This window comes from Cucurbita pepo, chromosome 16 (genome assembly GCF_057944985.1).
Source record: "Cucurbita pepo subsp. pepo isolate OVF chromosome 16, ASM5794498v1, whole genome shotgun sequence".
Classification (NCBI taxonomy): Eukaryota; Viridiplantae; Streptophyta; class Magnoliopsida; order Cucurbitales; family Cucurbitaceae; genus Cucurbita; species Cucurbita pepo.
In genome coordinates this window covers 3,850,802-3,872,724 of record NC_141813.1, presented here as the reverse complement: position 1 = coordinate 3,872,724, position 21,923 = coordinate 3,850,802, and the positions used below count along the sequence as shown (strand labels likewise).

General features: G+C 33.9%; 1 non-coding gene across 1 annotated transcript; it reads left to right on the top strand.

The window, feature by feature from the left end:
* Window positions 1-1,820: 1,820 nt before the first annotated feature.
* TRNAF-GAA (transfer RNA phenylalanine (anticodon GAA)) lies at window positions 1,821-1,893 on the top strand. Its single transcript has one exon. It is a non-coding gene; the product is annotated as a tRNA-Phe (tRNA).
* The last annotated feature ends 20,030 nt before the right edge of the window (window positions 1,894-21,923 follow it).

Below are 21,923 nucleotides of genomic sequence, written 5' to 3'. Positions count from 1 at the left end.
ATTCTAAAATAGGTCAGGGTACAAGGTTCTTATTTGCCTTTTGTTTCCCAAGTGGATTCTTCTACTCTATGATTCTTCCATAGGACCTTAACGAGAGAGATTTCCTTGTTTCTCAATCATTTGACTTTCTTGTCTATTATTTGAATCGGGTCTTCTTTATATGTTAGGTCATCTCTCAAGAAGAGAGTTTCATGAGCCAGTACGTGCGAACGATCTAGGGTATACTTCCGTAGTATGGATACATGAAAGATATTATGTACTGCAGACAAGTTTGGGCATTGCCCGATTCTATAGGCCACAGATCCAATCCTTTCTAATATCTCAAAGGGAGGGATAAACCTAGGGCTTAGCTTCCCCTTTTCACCCTACCTGAGCACCCCTCTCATGGGGTGCTACCTTTAGGAATATATGATCCCCTACCTACAATTCCATGTCCTTGCGCCTTAGGTCTGCATAGCTTTTCTCTCGGCTTTGTGCGGTCTGTATCCTAGCTTTAATCTTCTGGACTGCGGTGTTGGTAATTTGCACCAGCTCTGGCCCAATAGTTGTCGTTTGCCCCCCTTCTTCCGAAAAGATAGGGGATCGAAATCTTCGTCCATAAAGAACCTCGTATGTGGCCATTTTTATGGTGGCTTGGCAAGTATTATTATAAGCGAATTTCATAAGGGGTAGGTACTTATCCCAGCTTCCTGCAAAATCCATCACATATACCCTCAACATGTCTTCCAATATTTGCTTGAGCATTTCTGTTTGACAATCTATTTATGGGTGGAATGTCATACTATAACTGCGTACCCAATGCCTTTTGTTGAATTTTCCAGAAGCGAGATTGAAATCTGGCATCTCGGTCTAATACTATTGCCTTTTGTTGAATTTCCAGAAGTGTACCCAATACCTTTACTGATGAATATTCATTTTTAATGTTAGCAAGAGTAGCTTAGTTTGGAGATTGTTAGACTGAAGATTTGAAGGTCACACGTGTTTTATCCACGTTCAACGCACCTAATACAAGTTTATTACCTGACTATACAATCTAAAAACATAACTTGCTTATTCAATCTAAAATTAGTGATTATTTCTTTTTTAAACATAATGAATTAGCGGAAATACCTTTACTTATGAATTTTCATTTTTAATATTAGCGGGGATAGCTCTGTTGGGAGAGCATCAGACTATAGATTTGAAGGTCGTGTTTGATCTCCACGTTCACCGCAACTGATTCTAGTTGCTTAACCCGACTATTCAATCTAAAATTAGTCATTGTTCCTTTCTGAAATCTTAATGAATTATCGAAAATACCTAACGTGTTCTAGTTCACCGCACCTTATACAAGTTGGATAACTTGAATATCTTATTAAAAATTAGTGATTATTTCTATTTAAAATTTCAATGAAGTAGCGAAAATACCTTTACTGATTTATTTTCATTTTTAACAGTAGTGTGGATAGTTCAGTTGAGAGAGCGTTAGATTGAAGATTTGAAGGTCTCGTGTTCGATCCACGTTCACCACACATGGTTCACGTTGCACAATTTGACTATTCAATCTAAAATTAGTAATCATTTCTTTCTAAAATTTAAATTAATTAGCGGAAATACCTTTACTTAAAAACTTTCATTTTTAATGTTATCAGGGATAGCACAGTTTAGAGAGCGTCAGATTTAAGATTTGAAGGTCACGTGTTCGATCTCCACGTTCACCGCACCTGTTTCTATTTGCATAACCTAACTATTCAATAAAAAAAAATTAGTCATTATTTCTTTTGAAATCTCAATGAATCAGCGAAAATATCTTTACTGATGAATTTTCATATCTAATGATTGCGGGGATAGCTCAGTTGGGAGAGCGTCAGACTGAAGATCTGAAGGTCACGTGTTCGATCCACGTTCACCGCACTTGGTTCACATTGCTTCATTGCACTTTATAGTTTAGTTGATTATTATTTCTTTTTGAAATATAATGAATTATTGGAAATAGCTTTACTTATGAATTTTTATTTTTAATGTTAGCAGGGATAGCTCAGAAGGTCACGTGTTTAATCTCCACGTTCACCGCACCTCACCTGTAACTATTCAACTGGATTATCACATTAACAATTTAAATCAAATAAAGTGACATTAACCATTTGAATCACCTCAACCCCACTTGTTGAACTTGACCAAATGTCTATAACATAACACTAACAAAGGTACAAAGTAACACTAACAAAGTCTTTTTAATCTAAAATACCATTGAACTTGACCATTATAGTGCCTCTCAAACGTAGGTAAAGTTTAAATTCGAGTCTCCTTGTCAAACTCACTCGGGTGCTCATCTCAACCATGATGGCGTTCAACAAGAGAGACCTCGAAAATAGCCGGATTATCGCATTAACCATTTGAATCACCTCAACCCCACTTGTTGAAATTGAAACAAATATCTAGAACATAACACTAACATAGGTACGATGTTCATAAAAGACTTTAATCTAAGATACTATTGAACTTGACCATTAAAGTGCCTCTCAAAATGAGGTAAAGTTTAAATATAATTGGTGACAAAAGATGAAACTATAAAATAAAAAGAAATAAGAAAATAATATTCAATTTTAGAGAATCAAACCAGAATCTCCTAGGTGAAAGCCAAATATCCAAACCGTTGGACAACAATGAATTTTTGGTGTAGTTGTCCTAAAGTCTTTTGTCTAATCGCTCAAGAGTTTTACTATGATGTTTTGGGTAATGTGTAACTCTTCGACACGTCCTTTCATGTGTGTGATAGAGTTCTCAGAATTACCGCGACGTTTCGAGCTGTTCGATCGTGTGGCTCTTTCTTCAAAACGGTAAACATCAAACATCAAACATCAGGTCTTTGATTGGCAACCCATCCAAAGGATTGTCGATTGCATCGATTGGATCAATAATCTTCCCATGAGTTTATGGTGCATGACCCATTTTTTATAGCATTCACCTTCGAGCGCCACCATAGTTTTGCATCATCCATGAGATGCATTGTGACCAACGTAACTCTTAGGTCTTATGAGCAAGTAACAGTAACCTTCAAGTATTGTTCTACGTAAAAAATAAAGCTTTTTAATTCCTTAGCATCCCGGTTTACATTTAAGGGATTGTGTTCTTGGATTTTAAGTTTGTTAAGCCCACATGAAATTGGCTTGAGGTGTGGTTCTCTACAGCCTAACTTGTCAAACTCACTCGAGTGCTCATCTCAACCATGACGTCGTTCAACAAGAGAGACCTAAAAAACGACTGGATTATCGCATTAACCATTTGAATCACCTTCTCATCTCAACCATGACGTCGTTCAACAAGAGAGACTTCGAAAACGACTGGATTATCGCATTAACCATTTGAATCACCTGCTCATCTCAACCATGATGTCGTTCAACAAGAGAGACCTCGAAAACGACTGGATTATCGTATTAACCATTTGAAATTGAACAAAATATCTATAACATGACTCTGACAAAGGTACGATGTTCATAAAAAGTCTTTTTAGTCTAAGATAGAAACTGTAAAATAAAATGAAATAAGAAAATAACATTCCATTGCCGGAAATCAAACTCGGGTCTCCTGGGTGAAAGCCAGATATCCTGACCGCTGGACGACAATGGATTTTTGGTGTAGATGTCCTGAAATATTTTGTCCGATCGCTGATGAGTTTTAGCATGATCTTTTGCTTAATGTCTTACTCTTCGACACGTCCTTCCCTATGTGTGTTAGAGTTCTCAGGGCTACCGTGACGTTTCGAGCTGTTCGATTGTGTGGCTCTTTCTTCAAAAGAATCAATATCAAATGTTAGGTCTTTGATTGGCAACCCATCCAGGGGAGCGTCGATAGCATCGATTCCATCAACGATCTTCCCATGAGTTTATGGTGCATGACCCATTTTTTATACCATTCACCTTCGAGCACTACCATAGTTTTGCATCGTCCATGAGATGCATTGTGGCTAATGTAACTCTCAGGTCGTATGAGAAAGTTCCTGTAGCCCTCAACTCTCAGGTCGTATAATAGAGTTCTTAGAGCTACCACGACATTTTGAGGTGTTCGATCGTGTGGCTTTTTCTTCAAAAGAGTCAACATCAAACGTCAGGTCTTTAATTGGCAACCCATCAAGGGGAGCATCGATTGCATCGATTCCATCAACGGTCTTCCCATGAGTTTATGGTGCATGACCCATTTTTTATATCATCCACCTTCGAGCGCTACCGTCCATGAGATGCATTGTGGCCAACGTAACTCTTAGGTCGTATGAGCAAGTTCCTGTAACCTTCAAGTAGTGTTCAACGTCAAAAATAAAGTTTTTTTAATTCCTTTGCATCCTGGTTCCCATTTAAGGGTTTGTGTTTTTGGATTTTCAGTTTGTTAAGCCCAACATGAGCTTGGCTTGGGGTGTGGTTCTCTACGACCCTCCTTGTCAAACTCACTCTGGTGCTCATCTCAGTCATCTCAGCCATGATGGCGTTCAACAAAAGAGACCTCGAAAATGACCGAATTATCACATTAATCATTTGAATGACCTCAACCTCACTTGTTGAAATTGAACCAAATATCTATGACATAACACTATTAAAGGTTCAAAGTTCATAAAAGTCTTTTTAATCTAAGGTACTATTGAACTTGACCATTATAGTGCCTCTCAAATCAAGTTGATAAAAGTCTTTTGAATTTAAGATACTATTGAACTCATCCATTATAGTGCTTCTCAAATCTAGGTAAAGTTTAAATATAATTAGTGACAAAAGATGAAACTATAAAATAAAAGAAATAAGAAAATAAAATTTCATTGTCGAGAATCAAACTCGGGTCTCCTCGATGAAAGCCAGATTTTCTGGGTAATGTCTTCGACACGTTTTTTTTATGTGTGTGATAGAGTTCTCAGAGATACCGCCACGTTTCTTGTTGTTCGATCACGTGGCTCTTTCTTCAAAAGAGTCAACATCAAACATTAGGTCTTTGATTGGAAACCCATACAAGGGAGCGTCGATTGCTTCAATTCCATCAATGGTCTTCCCATAATTTTTTGGTGCATGACCAGTTTTTCATACAATTCACCTTCAAGCGCCACCATAGTTTTTTATCGTCCATGAGATGCATTGTGGGCCGATGTAACTCTCAGGTCCTCTGAGAAAGTTCCTATAGTCTTGAAGTATAATATCAAAACATATTAACGTATTTGATATGTTAAATATTTTAAATAATTGATGTGTATCATAAACATTAAATAAAAATATATATTTGAAATTTGAATGATATTCATATTAATTAAACATATATTATGATATTCTACCACATTTTAATATTATTTAAATAAGATATTATATCTTAATTTATTAGGTATTCAAATATATAATTTGACAAAAATAATCACAAGTTCACTGTAAATAGAGCCCTAGGGTTAAATTAAAAAGTACCAAACACTAAATACTGTGACATTTTAGGTGATATTTTGTAGAGGAAACTGATAAGGTCTCCAAAGAGCAGGTGGTCATTTCTGACATTTTAGGTCAACAACATGGTGAAAAAAAACCAATCCAAAACAAAAATGATTTGATAAAAAGAATTTAGAGTCAAATGTTTTTATAAAATTCGACATGAAATTGGGATTTCGGAAAATTCTAATTTCTTAAAAGGACAAATATGAAATAGCATTTAATGTCCAATTAGAAAATATGAGGGGAACGTCATGTCATTTAGGGTAACAAACGCTCCATCCGAATTTCAGAAGATTATGAATGATATTTTCAATCCTTTCAAAAAATTTCGATAGTTTATATTGATGATGTGTTGATATTTTCTAAAACCATTAAGATCAACACTGTAAACATCTACATACATTCATTAATGTAATCAAAAGAAATCAGCTAGTTGTGTCCATACCCAAAATCAAATAATATCAAACTCAGATCCGTTTTCTTGGATTTTAAATTTATCTATAATCTTGTTTCAAACAAAAAATAATTTTGCTAGATAGAAATAAATTTTGTTGTGGTTTGATTTTAAAATTCTACCTATAAAAGAAGTTGAAAACATCTTGGGAGATTACCTATGGGTGAGTTTCTAACAAAGTCTCTCTTCTCTCCTCTGTCTTCTTAAACTCAAACTAATCCAACATGGACTCAAAAGTTCAATTACCTATAAAAGAAGTTGAAAACACCTTGTGAAAGTCTGTAAGCATACTACGACCTCTAGCTTTGCAAAATCCAGCGTTGTTGACGCTTATCAAAATCGCTGCCAAAATAAAGTTTAACGAGTGGTTCTATGGTGTAGTGGTTAGCACTTTCGACTTTGAATCTAACGACCTGTGTTTAATTCTCGATAGGTAATCCACCAATTTATACAAAATTGGTCCATAGTCGATTCGGTAGGGTCACTTTTGGACCGATAATCTGTAGAAGGGGTCATTAAGATTGAGATCATACAAAATGGGACCATAGCTCAATGTTAGAGCATTTAATTGCAGATCAAGAGGTCACCAATTCGAACCTAGTTGGGCCCTTCTATCTAGGATAGAAATTTGTTACACTTTTTGGACCGACACTATGTCTACGGGGTCACTAAGGTTAAAATCCTACAAAATGGATCCATGGCTTAGTGGTAGAGAATTTGACCGGTCACCCGTTTGAACTTGGTTGGGCCCTTTTATTTTGGACAGACACTTTTTACACTTTTGGATTGACACTCTGTAGAACGAGTCACTAAAGTTGAAATCATGCAAAATGGGTCCATAGCTCAGTGGTAGAGCATTTGAAATCTTCATGTAGTCTTCCGTTAGGGTTCTTGGAATGTTGCCGAGCTTGCCGACGACATTGTTTGTTGCCGAGCTTGATAATGTGAGTTTGTAACCCATCCGTTAGGGTTCTTGGAATGATTCTCTAGATTATCCCTTCCATGTTGGGAGTTGGGTCATGGGTGAAGGAACCGTTGATTTACCGCCCCTAAGAGTTAAGGAAGCATCTTGAGGCTAGTTTCACATAGTATCATTGTCTTTGAGATAACAATTCTTTTCTATTTTATCTAAATTTTTTAAATATGGGTTCATTTCCAAATGCATGCTAACACCCTTATTGTTGAATAAATGACATGAAACTTTCACATAGTAACGTTGCCTTTGCTCCTATTGGTGGAAGGATAATGTTGGATCGATATGACAACCCTAGAGGGGTGAATAGGGTTTCAACAATGTAATTATTAATTTTTTTTTTAATAACAATCAAACTTGATACCATGCAATAAAACTTAACAATAATTTAGAACTTAATTAGGAAAAGGGTTAGAAAATATAACACCATAGTTTTATAGTGGGAATTTGAATAAAACTTTCTGACTCTTTCCTCAGATCAGAGCCCAACCGCTACACCATTCTTTTTACTAGTGCAAGAGCAAACTCAATCCTTTCCAAGGCTCACGATCAAATCGGTACACCGCTCTTTTTACTAGTTCAAGAGCAAACTCAATCCTTTCCACGGCTCAGGATCAAACCGGTACACCGCTCTTTTTACAAATTCAAGAGGAAACTCAATCCTTTCCACGGCTCAGAATCAAACCGGTACACCGCTCTTTTTACGAGTTCAAGAGCAAACTCAATCCTTTCCACGGCTCAGGATCAAACCAGTACAATTGTCTGAAATCTTATAGAAACACACCACAACACTCTGAAATAATAGACATCTCTCTCAATAATAAGATAAAAAAAAATAGAATCTGAAATAATAGACATCTCTCTCACTAATAAGATAAAAAAAATAGAATTGGAAGTTTTGTAGAGAGCAACAATGGAGGCTTTTTAAAAAAAATTTAGATCGAGGAAACAAATGTTGTGTGTTGGTTGTGAAAAATACGAAGAGGTGATGAGTTTAAATAGCGATCAAGTTGTAAAAATAGGAATTGATACGGACCACTAAAACGTGAACCAAAACGTGTACCACCAAAAATAATATTTATTTATTGTTAAATTTATCGTAAAAAATTATAGAACACATGTTTCATTTATATATATATATATATATATATATATATATATATATATATATATATATATATATATTATTTTAAATAAATATTAAAAACATTTTAAATTCATTTTTATTATATATATATAATTACATATAAAAAAAATGTTAATGAAAACTGTGATGAACATTTTAAAAATAATTATAAAGTTTTATAAATCTAAATGAAATTCTTATAATTGAAATGATTTTGTAATTCAAATAATTATCTTTATCAAAATTAAATGAAATCATTATAATTTCTTTCCATTTAAAAGTAATAACTCGTTTTCATAAATGAAATCATTATAATTTTTTTTCATTTAAAAGTAATAACTAGTTTTCATAAATGTAAATGAAATCTTTATAATTTCTTTCCATTTAAAAGGTAACCAAAAATTTTTATAAATGTAATTGAAATGATTTTATAATTTAAAAGTAATGGAAAACTTTTATAAGTGTAATTGAAAACTCTACCATTTGTTACTCTACCAAATTTATAAATGTCATACTTCGATTGGTCTATGATGTCAATTTTGGCGCGGGTCTATGATGTCAATTTTGTCACCACATCATCAATTTTGTCACCATATCATCACGTCAAGTATCTTGTTTTGAATTTGATTGGTCCATGATGTCAATTTTGTCACCACATCATCACGTCGGGTATTTGTTTTGACTGGAACTTCTTCGTTTTATCTCTAATTTGAGTGAACCAAAAAAGACGTTGAAATCGTTGTTCCCAACCTTACACTGTGGACAAAAATACTGAGAATTGTTAATAATTGAAGGTAAGTTTGTTATCATCAAAAGATTAACGAAAAAAAGCCAACAGATAATAGGTCGATTATACCTATAGGTAAGGTAGGTTTAAGGGTGACAACGAGACTAATTTTTTTTTAGTTAAAAATTAGAATTATAACCATCTGCCTAAAACCCTCATACTAATTTTGCTTCATTTCTAAATGAAGCATTCAAAGTAGAAAAATGAAAACATGTAAATTGTAAACTCAAACATTTCAAAGAAATAAATAAGTTTTGATGGTACCAATGCTAACCCGAAAACAATCAAACCAAATTTATTTCAAATATAGAAAACTTCATGTCTCCATCTTGTAAAGCCAATAAACCAAACAGTAGAGAAATAAAAAAATGTTACCCTCATTTGTGTTGTGCCATAAGTGATCAATGGATGTTGAGTTTGACCAATACCTACTATTTTTTTTCTATATTTTGAAACTATTTTAAGCACTCTTCTCTTGTACTCCTTATAATTTCTACCTTTTAAGGTTGTAAATATTTGTGCACGGGTGACTATTATGATTACCTGTCAACTGAGTCAAGTGGAAATAAATTTTGAAGATGAAATTAAAATATTAATTTTGATGTCATCTTTACCTGAGTTTTGGGATATTGTTATTAATGAGATTCAATCTAATGCCATTGGTAATTCACAATGATAATATTCAAGGTACTTGACAAAAAAGAATGGTCAACATAAGATATTTGAAACAAATAAATATTTTTGTCCTCTATGATATATCAAATCACTCATTTGAAATTCCTTAATAATAAACCTGAAGTTTTACATCTTTTAGAGAGAAAAGTTCCTTGAATAGAAGTCTTATTAGATACTTCTAAGCATTTAGAGATCAACTAGAAACAAAGCTAAACATTCTAAAAAAAATTAGGGGTTAAACTTTTAAGTTAACGTAATTTAAGAAATTTATAATTTTTATATTATCAAGAGTTTAATTGAGCTAGGTCGATTAAATCTAGTGGACCCAAGAATTGAACTGAACCAAACAACCTAGTTAGCAACATGATTTAGTGGAAGCATTTTCACACAAAGTAGAAGCAATAATGGAGGGTTTGAAATAATATAGTTTTCACCCCTTTTTTCTCGAGTGAATATTGAAATAATATAGTTTTCATGTTAAGTTTTGCACGGAAGAAAGAAAGACTGGGATGTAAAGTATTATTTCAATTTGTTTGTAATATACAACAATATATAAATTAACTATAAGAAATATATAAAATTACATGTTCTCGAAGAGCTTCCATCAACACTGGAGGGTTACTTCTGCAACCACTCTAAAGGTGCTCAAGATCACAACGAGTTAGATAAAACAGCTCTAGAACTTTGAATCCATAACTTGAGTTTGACTCGTGATAGGATCTCTCTTCTTGTGGAATTTGCATAAAATAGAAAAACCATTCCAAAATAAATTTTTATAAGGGATTCTATGGTGTAGTGGTTAGCACTTTGGAGTCTGAATCCAACGACTTGGGTTCAACTACTTATAGGACCTTTATGAAATGACTTTGATGCGAAAACACTAATTTTCTTGAGGCCATAAGGTGTACATTCTTGAGTAGTTCCGAACTTGCCCCAACTAACTTGAATTGAATTTATTCTCATGTCATATAAAATAGACCTTACAGAAAATAGTTGGTAATTTGGAGCATGTCTAAGTAACTCTTAATTTCCTCCCCATGAGTGCATAGGTGGTGTTGTCATAATCGTGGCAGGACTCATGGTACATATACCATAGCATCCCACCTAAAGAGAAATAGGGGCCTCGCGTTACACTTCGTGAAGTGAGATAATGGTTACTTTAGGCAGTGGATCCTAGCAACTTGTTAAGCATGATGTTTGGCATCCTGCTAGCAAATCGTGGTGTAGGGCATCTCCTTTAGGTGAGAGAGATAATAAGTGCCTCGCGTTACACTTCGTGAAGTGAGATAATGGTTACTTTAGGCAGTGGATCCTAGCAGGGCATCTCCTTTAGGTGAGAGAGATAATAAGTGCCTCGCGTTACACTTCGTGAAGTGAGATAATGGTTACTTTAGGCAGTGGATCCTAGCAACTTGTTAAGCATGATGTTTGGCATCCTTGGTTACTTTAGGCAGTGGATCCTAGCAACTTGTTAAGCATGATGTTTGGCATCCTGCTAGCAAATCGTGGTGTAGGGCATCTCATTTAGGTGAGAGAGATAATAAGTTCAACATGGAATCCTGCTCATGGTACATATACCATAGCATCCCACCTAAAGAGAAATAGGGGCCTCGCGTTACACTTCGTGAAGTGAGATAATGGTTACTTTAGGCATGGATCCTAGCAACTTGTTAAGCATGATGTTTGCATTAACCTAGGTGTTTTCTTGATTCTTGGTGATCCTAGGTTTATGCATAACGTCTTGGGTCAAGCTTGAAACTTATAAGTTCTTAGGAATAGCCCAGCATGATATTGTGCACGTAGTATCTATTAGAGACCAAGGGTAGTTATATGGATCGTGATGAGCATTTTCTCCCATATCTTGGTTTCGCTAACTAAAGTTTTTCAATAACTCACAAACTTCATTACCTTATATAACCTCTCGGGATAAGGATTCATACAACATTTCATAAAATAAGATCTACTGAGAAAACCCGAGAAAAGGTCAAATTTTGAGTTGACTTGGACAGTTCAGTTGAATTGGCCATATCATCGTTTTCTTCCTCTAAACAGGAAGAAGATGCGCATTTTTCGCGTCGCCGCCATCTGAAACTTGGCCTGTATAGCCACATTTACAGCATTTCTCTCCTCGATTTCTTCATGAAACTTAAAGATGGGTATTACAAGGATGGGCTAGGGATTTGATTTGGTACCTTCTCGTGGATCGTAGCCTAAGATATTCGCTTCCAAAGTTCATCCAAAATCTGATTTATCGCTAGAGATAAAACAAAGGATTTCTTATTGGGTAGCCGATTCTAGGGGTTTCAAGGCCCTATTTCTTCATTGAACCTCTTCCATATCCTTTCTTCAGGCTAAAGGAATTGGTTTGGAGGAACGTCTTTAAGTGTAAGACCTTAGTTTCAAAAAATCGTTCTCGGTATACAACTCACTCGAAACGCCAGATTTTCGATCTCTTGGGTAGTTTATTCTACGACGTTTCAGCTCTCGATTTCTTCATCAAGTTTACTCAACTTCTTCCTCTAAAGCTAGAGGAATCCTTAATTTGAAGGAAAAGAGATCGTAGATAGGAATTCGACTCTTATCCCCAATTTAATTTCGAAACCTATTTCTTTCAATTTTATACGCTCTCGAGGTTATTTTTCTTCGTGGTCTTCTGTGGAAGCATTCCTTGGAGGTGCAGAAACTTATTGGAATCATTCTTGCTCGACGAATCATCATGTATCCTCGGATTGGATTTTCAAGTTTTTCTTGAAGTTCTTCAATGGCTGAGTTAATTGGGGAATGGTTTCTAGGCACTTTCAACACTCTATTCCTTCATAGAACTTGTGGGTAATCTTGTTGAGAAACAGTAGGAATAAGTTTGAAGAGAAATGGTTGAGGATTGCTCTCGAATTTGGAAGAAATCTGAGAGTAGGAGACCCATAATCTAAACGATTATTGTCTTCGATTGGGGGATCGACCTTTCTCGATTCTTATAACCTATTGTTGCTCCTACTTCAGACTTTATAGGAGGAGCTTAAACCGACATTGAGAGCTCCAGATTCTTCGTTATGTAGAAGTTTGAAGAGAAATTGTGGAGGATTACTCTCGAATTTGGAAGAAATCTGAGAGTAGGAGACCCACAATCTAAACGCTTATTGCCTTCGATTGGGGGATCGACCTTTCTCGATTCTTATTCCGTATTGTTGCTCCTACTTAATACTTTATAGGAGGAGCTTAAACCGACATTGAGTGCTCCATAATCTTCGTTATTTAGAGATCAAAGTTTATGGATAATTTTTCAGAGATATCAACTTCAATCATATCCTTACCGACCTTGGCTTTGAATACTAGTCGTTGGATGTGATGATCCGTGCATGTTCGTTCTAGATCATATCAAAGTTTGGAGGAGATCCGATGGTTGAAATTTGAGTTCGAAGGATTTTTCTCGGATGGTCACGATAGATGCTCTGATTCTAATTATAGTGGCATTTCTGTAATTATCCGTTCTTCTAGGTGTATTTTGGTAATTTGCCACTTTCTGAATATTTTATTATTATTTTTGTCGAAAAATCCCTAATTTTTCTACAAATTCCTCATCGCTTTTTGATCATTTTTCGCTTATTTTGAATCTTGAGATTCCTTCTAGATAAGGAATTACAAATCCGGAAAGATTCTTGATAATTGATAAAATGACTTTTTTGCCCTTTTGATTTACTTTTTCCTTTCCAATCCTTCTCAAAAGGCCTTTAACTCCTTGAAATCACTTCTTAGGGTACACGAGTGACTTGACTAAGTCCTTTGTTCTTGCTTAATCCTTTAATTTTTTTCCTTTCTATCATTTGGGTCTTTCATGAGAACAAAAAAATAGAAGCTAGTCCATGGCCCACACTCCAAAGTCCACTCTCATCCACGACCAACTCTTAGTTACTTGAAAAAAAAAATGATAAACATGGAGTGAGTAAAACTTTGTAAGTAGCCTACTAGTAGGTTCTTAATCGTAACCTTAAGCTAGAATATTACTTCTTGTTATGTTTTCAGGATCTTATACTGATCTTGAAAACCTTTCCCTAAAATAACCTTCAATTTTCTCCCCATCTATCTTTTTTTAAAAACTTTTGAAAGTTGAAGAATAGTTTTGAAGTTTTTTTTTTTTTTTTTTTTTTTTTTGAAAATTCAACCGTATTCTTTTTTTTTAAAAAAAATTATGAGTATTTTTTTTAGATAAAGTGCAAAGTTCAATGATATTTTTATTAATTTAGATTATAATTGAAAAAAAAAATACAAATTTTTGTTGATTAAGTTAATATTAATTTTATTAAAATACATAACACCACATCAAAATTAATTTATTCGGACTAAAATTAAAATTAAAAAATCAATTTATTTTAAACTAAAAAATTAATTTATTTTAAAACTAAAAAGTATACTTCGTTTGACTAAAACATCCTTTATCCCAATTATAAGAATTTAATTCCAAGCTCTCTTCTAATAGACAAACGATTTATTAACCTCTGTTGTAAGATTTCACTTCATCAATTTAAGTAGCGTTCAACTATAAATATCGAATTTTAAAGTATTCCTCGGCAAAGTAAATTTGTTGAAACTATCAATCAAAGGTGTTCCATAATGAGTTGTGGAGAAGTGTTTCCTTCAATTCTAATTTCAATTAAGGATGTCAATGACAAAAAAGTGCAACAGGCTAGAAGGTTTGTAGTGGAAGAAAATAACAAGAGTCATGGACATCGTTTCGTTTACCAGCTGTATCATGTGTCTTATTCATGGTTACTTAAATCTCGTTGAATTGGTGCGCCTTTCACATCAGAGACATTTGTGCCTTAAACCGAGCTCTTTGCTATAGCGAACTTATTAAAAACTCTTTGCTTGCTGCAACATTTGCTTGACATAATTGGACCAAAGGACGGTATGGACGACCATAGCTCACTGTATTGGTCTCCAATCATGAAGTGTGACGTCAGATCTTTGTGCATACCATATTCATTAACTATAACATGGCAAGAAATTTTATATGTTTTGACTGGTTATGCCATATTCTGTTGTTCTTATATATCTTTAGTTACCTGTGATTAAAGCAAAGAAGTATAGACATGGTTTCCAACCAACCCTTCCTTTATAGTTAGTTCGACGAATGGGTTTTTGTTATCATTTTATCGTTAACCCTTCTGCTCGATTTTGTGTTATGATATCATGCAGAGAATGAGAAGCGACCTTACTTGGACAAAATTATATACCGTTTGATAATTATTGTTGATAACAAAGATAAATTGAATTATAAGCATTTTAAGTTCAAAAGTAACAAATTACTTGCTTCATATTCTTTATATAGGGATAAGGAAGGGAGGGATAGAAAAGATACTCATAATATCATTATGACTATGCCATATTTCATTAATAAAAGAGAGTAATATATCCACAAACACACACACATATATTTCGAGAGAGAGAGAGAGGGCTTATTATAAGTAGAGATAGCATTCTAGTAGTTGTATTGCTACTTGTGGACAAGGAACTCGAGAACTTCTTTAATAGGTGAGAGCTTATGAGTAGGTGGCGATGGATATATCACATGCACAAAAAGAATGTTCTGCACCTTTGTTCTTGCGATTCCGAACAATTTGGATTCCAAGAACAAACTTAGCCTCTCCCAAATCTTTCATTTGGAATTGTGTCGCTAGCCAATGCTTAATGTCAGTCAGAAATCCCACATCATGCCCAATGAGTAGGATATCGTCAACGTACCAAGGAATATCATCATTATTTATAACTTCTATCACAATAATATAAATTCTGCGAGGACGACGTTCTCTAGTCATACCAACCAGACCGTTCACCACACGCTTGTAGATGAAACGATGTCCACTATTCTTGTTATTCTTTTCAACTACGAACCTTCCTGCATTCTCCACTACTAGGATATTGACATCCTTAATTGGTACTAAAGCATCTAAAGTTAACCCTTCCACACGGCTCATTCTAACACCTTTGGTAAATAGTTCCAAGAGACATTGTTAGGCCGATTTTGTTCATGAATACTTAAGAATTTGATATTTATAGTTGTAGTTGAATGTTACTTAAATTGATGAAGTGAAATCTTACAATAGAGTCTAATAAAGCGTTTGTCCACTAGAATAGGTTGGAATTAAATTCTTTATAGTTCGAGATAATAGTTGTATTCTTTAAGTCATTGAGACTAGTGTTACTAGTACTTGTTAGTATATTTGAGTATAAATATTAAAATGATTAGTTATTAAATATTGTTTGAATTAAAGTGTTTATAATTCAAATGATCTTCATAACCTAATTTATAAAAAAATAAATAAAATAATTAGGAAGCATTTATGTGCTAGATCAAATAAGATGCATAAAAAGAACTTGTCGTAATTACTTTATTCATCAACCTTCAATCTTAAAAGTAACTTAAAATATTGCAATATTGTGATTCAATCGCCTATTATGAAATTAGGCCCGAACTAAACAAATAATATTTTTAAAAGATGGAAAAATTCATAAGCCAACCAAAATATGTATTCAAAGACGAAGAATTCACAATAACAATCACAAACAATATTAATCAGCATCTTGTCTTTTGGTTTGTCACATTTTCAAACTTGAACAAACCTCAATTTCGAGTCAGTGAGTATTATGGATCATAATCGATAGTACTTTGCACGTAGCTTTGAGCATTCACAAAAGGTCGAAAGTTGAATTTCTTTAGAATGGTAACCAAATAACCAATGATTATTGTTGAATTTCCAAAAAATACACCACAAATTTCATTTATATATATAAATGGAACCATTGATGTAAAACCCTAATTATATAATTGCATCTTCACTAACAAACCCACCTCGGAGTGATCATCTTCACCAGAGGCTGCAAATTAAGAAGCCTTCCAGGATTACTCAAAAGTGAACTTTTAAGACAAATGAAGCTATATTTGAGCAAGAAAAATCATGTTACATGTGTCTGGGATACAATGGAGACACCAATGCAAGCAATCACTGCCAACCGAAGTTGTTTTTTTGATATTGTAGTTGGATCTATGAGACTCATCCCTCAGATGTGAAAGAGTAGTTATATCCAACATTCTTACTTGTGTGCCTCTTACAGTACTCTCAACAAATGGATCGCTTCATCTATTCTACTCTACTTTACTTCCTCTTGATAACGGTGTGGTATTGACATAACTCATATTACTGATAATCATCACTTACTTCCAAAACCAGAGTATAGAGGTTGACTATCGTCAAGGACCCATTCACCATTTTCATTCCTACCGACGGAAAAGTTTTATTACATTCATTTCTTTCTCCTTTCTAACTTCTTCATTCTCACATTAAACTTTTTATTATTTTAAAAAAAAAATTAAATGTGAAAAGGGAGAAAGAAGGAAGAAGAAAAAAGAAAACCCTTAATTTTGAAAGCTTATCAAATACTCTTTGACCGATGTAAAGAAACCTTGAGAATAATTTATTCTCACGTCCCTCTTTGACACTTGTTGGATATATATCCGTCCTTCACATGTCGTATCATTATCATATCATATCGTAAAAACTTCGTGGTTATATCCTTCCCTAATTTATCATAGCCTTAACGTCCTTAGACATATCATAGTTGTGTCGTTACCTGAACGTACCTTAGTCATAACGTTATAGGAACGTATTGTAACGCTATCGTTCTATCAATCTATCATAATCCTATCCCTTTCTACCCATAACCTAATCGTATTGTTTTAGGAATACATCGTGACCATATCGTTTTTATCAATCTGTCATACCCATAGCACTTCGATACGTAACCAAACCATAACGTTTCATGAACATGTCTTACTCCTATCGTTACATTACGTTTAGTGCATCCTTCTCGTATCCTATCTCAAATATACCATTGAACACATGGTACCGTAAGTATTATCATACAATTCACATATTATAACATATCACACATATCAATATATATGACACTTGCAGAACCACGGGCACAGTCAACATCAAATATAAGCATACGGATGGTAAGGCCACCTACCTGATTAGCTTAGGCTGGTGTCCCCAATTTATCCTTAAGAAAGTTCGATTTGTCATTTGTATTAAAGTCAACCTATATGAACATGACATCAATTTCAATCATTTCTCTAAATTTTATGATGCTCTAGATTTCATGGGAATATTGCATGAGTAAAGTCTTGAAATGTCTATATATCAAAACGGTTGTTTAACACTTTCCAAATCTTGATTTTTGGTTGTTTGTGTTTTTTTGTTTTTTTGTTTTTTACATGTGTTCCTAATCTTACTTCGGTATGTTTGTTACATCTTTTTTTTAATTATGTTAGCAATTAGCCAATTTAATCAATTCATCCTTTATGTTTTTTTTTTTTTTAATTATGTTAGTCATTACTTTTGGCTAATTTAATCTATTCTATTTATTTTATTTTATTTTATTTTATTTTTGCTATTGATGGATCTTTCTAAAACATACCAAATAAAACTAAATAATTGGTTAAGAGAGGATATGAGATATAACTCAAGGTTAAATCTCTTTCCAGATGAGAATAACTCATTCTCATGTCCATCTTTACTACCATGTACTAAATTAAGGATTTTAATTCTCTTTGGTCAAAACCTTCCTTAAAGCACAAAATTGAAGTTGTAGTTAGTCAATTATAATGCTAGTTTTCAAACTACTTTAAATGGGTGTAAAGAAAGCATGAGAATAACTTAGTGTCACTAATCTGACACGTGTTGGACATGTACTAAACACTCGTTAATACAATGGATACATTACAAATTTATAATCCATCATATCAAACACTTGACTTTGAATATATTTTGAGAGTGAAACGTACATTAAGCTTTTTTTTAAGTATACAAATATATAAACTTATTTATATGAATTTATTTCTAATATAAAATTGATAAATTTTTTGAAATAATTCTTTTTAATTAATGTATCATTGTCACATCGGTGTCCTAGTTTTTTAAGAATGACATGTTACTGTTAGGAACAGAAAAAGAAAACTGGAAAGATCAGAAAAATGGGAGAAATCTCTTATCCAATTGAAGAATTACTAAATCAAATCTAATTCAAATAAGTAGATCAATCTAATCCAAATAACTCAATCAAATCTAATCCAAATAACTCAACCAGACTGCTTCATCAACATCTTCACAAAAATCTTCTCCTATTGCATAGTCTCTCATCCAGACTGCTTCATCAACATCTTCACAAAAATCTTCTCCTATTGCATAGTCTCTCATCCAGACTGGTGGTCTCTTATTCCTCTCCTTATTCGAGTTAGGAGAGCTTGCTTCAGCCAAAGAGCCAGATGAAATATTTTCTTCTGCAGTATTTTCATCTGCCGCTTCTATATCATTATTTTCATCTGTCGCTTCTATATCATAGAGTCTGTAAGCTTTTGACTCTTCACTAACTCCCAGCAAAACATAACTCAAACTCTTTGAGTGTCAAAATTTGGTTTAACCAAACATGCATGTTTGCCAAATAATCCCATAAATTTGAGTGTCAAAATTTGGTTTAACCAAACATGCATGTTTGCCAAATAATCCCATAAATTTGAGTGGAATTTTGAGTGTCAAAATTTGGTAATCTCAAATTAGCGTGAACATGCAAATATAACTTAATGAATAGAGTGATCAAGGTACAAGGAAATTCTTGTGGAAAAACTTTGAGAAAATCTCTCAAAACTCTCAGTTTACATATACTAAATTCCTATCAAATTTCATTACTGACCGGATTCCACAATCTCGTTCTAAGGCCGGAGAATAGTAGGGAAGACACTAGTGGTGGTTCAAAATCGTTCGTGAGGAAAAAGATATTCGAACTACAAAAGGTTAGTATTCAAACTCATTGAGTTTTAATGCTTTTGAACATGCTAGCTAATTTACTATAATTGATGTACTTAGAGTGCCTAAGATCCAAATGGCTTCCGCACGTGCTATAGTAACACCATCAAAATGAACCTAAACTGACAACATATTTTATGAACAAACGAAATAAAAAGATATTTAAAAAGAGAGAAAACCCAAAAAGTAGCAAGTTCCCTCAAACACCGAAAATGAATAGCCATTCACCACGAGAAAAACACACAAAATGGAAGAAAGAGGGTGCCAATGAAGGAGTAGGGAAGCAAATGGGGAAGAAGAAATATAAGGGAGATGGGGGGCTTTGGAGGCTTCAAAGGTAGATTATGGCGGGCAAAAATATCTCTAGATGCACTAAATTTTGTCACGTAGCATACATTGGCTAAGAAAATAAGCAAGCTTCAGAAAACCTATCAATCGATGCTTGTAAATTTAGTTGACCTTGTCCATAAAATTTTGTGCTTTCAGAGAGATATTTCTTCTAACCATGGTAAACCAAATATTGATTATCATCTTTATTGCATTTCCATTTATCGCAAAACAAATTATCGAAAGATTTAGAATATGAGTATTGTAGTCTACTAATCCTCGCAGAGTTCCTGACCGACGCGGTGTGTGCTAAGTTAGGAACAATGAGTATTCCTGACCATATAGAAGTAACCTAAGCGAGAGGTAGTTGAAATACGTTACTAACTTACAAATTATTCTAAAAGAAACTAGGAATTCATGGAGAATAAAACTTAAGAACAACTGGAAAAATAAGTAATAAACTTGTGAATGACAAGTTAGCTATTTATTGAGTAAATTAATTACTTATCAAGATTATTTTAACTTTTTTGGCAAAATAAGAAGTTGCAGGCCAATCGAAGACAAGACCAGCAGGCTCGAGACAACAAGGAATTCTTTTCTGAGTCTGTTTTAAGTACATGTGCTTTTGTTGTTGAAAACTTACTTTGATTATTTTGTGTTGTAAAATATACTTGATTCACATGTTTTACTTGTCATGTATGAATTTTTTTTGTTTTATGACCAATTTTCGAAGCGAAATATCTATGTTAGTGGTAACTCATGTGAATCGAGCAGTCGATGAACAGGTGTTATAGAAGCATTGCTCGAGAACTATGCCGTAACAACGGGGATTTTCCCAAGACATCAAGTCGTGTCTGTTTATTTTGAATTTCTACATTTAGTTTTTAATTGTTTGTTGACTATTGGTCAAGGTAAGAAGCGCTGCTCGAGAACTATGAGGTCACAGAGGGTGTCGTCCCAAGGAATCCAGTCATCTATTTATTTTAAATTTCTACATTTCTTTTTTACTTGTTTGTTGGTAGTCGGTTCGAGGTAAGAAGCTGCAACACCATAAAAATGAAGCAATGCCAACCATGTAAGTCCGAAAGGATCCAATAAAGAAACTAAGAGTCTTAAGCAAGGAAAAGGGTCTTAAGCAAGTCATTTCTATACCCTAATGAGTTACTTTAAGGAATAAGGCATTTGGAGAAGTATTGGGAATGAAAGCGTAAGCGAAAAGGACAAAAAAGTCACTTTCCAATTTTTGAGGAAATTTCAGGATATTTAATTCCTTATCTAGAGGGAATTTCAAGAGATGAAGAAATTTTTACGAAAATTATGAATTTTTCGGGAAAAATAATAATAAAATATTCTGAAAGTGGCAAATTACCAAATTACCCTGATGATATGGATAATTACGAAAGTGTCATTCTGCTGAAAATAAAAACCTCTGCATGTGACCATCTGCACAAAGTCCTTCCAATCTCAAAATCGTGTCGTTGGATTTTCCCCAAATTTTGATACAATCTAGAACGTTGAAAGGTCATCAAATCCAACAATCGGAATTCAAACTCGAAGTTGGTAGCTCGCTGATCGGAGAGGATATTTCCGATAAATTATCCAGAAAAATCAAAATCACGATGATTATGGAGCTCTCAATGTCGGTGGAAGCTTCCCCTATAAAGTCTGAAGTTGGGGCAAAGTTTTAAGATAAAAATCTAGTGATGAGAATTCCTAAAACTCAAGTTTGATGCTCTTAGATTATGGGTTTTTCTTTCTCGAATTTCTTCCAAATTCGAGGGCTATGGTTAATCATTTTCCTTCCTACCAACTCCTACATATTTCATATGGGATTTACAACAAGTTTCGTGAAGGAATCAGACATTGAAAAGTTTTATAATCGGCTGCCCAACAAAAGGTTTCTAGATATACTCCGGCGAGAAACATGTTTTCCGACGAACTTTGACAGAGATTAATGGAGAGATTAAACTAGCAATTTGATAGAGTGAGAATATAAGATTACATATCGTCTTTAGTGTTTGTAATGGTTTCTAAAATCACTCTAAATACTAATACTTGTGTGTGTTTTGTATGCTAAGTTAAACACTTGTGATATGGACTCTGAAATGTGTATTAAGAACAAGTATCAAAGAAATCAAGAAGGAACAAAAGAAAACTTACCTAATAGTTAATATAAAGTTGTCAAAAGTGGGATTTGAACCCACACCCTCTCATGAGGACCAAAACTTGAGTATAAGGCCTTAGACCACTCAGCCATCCTAACCATTTATTTTAAGATTTAACATTGGT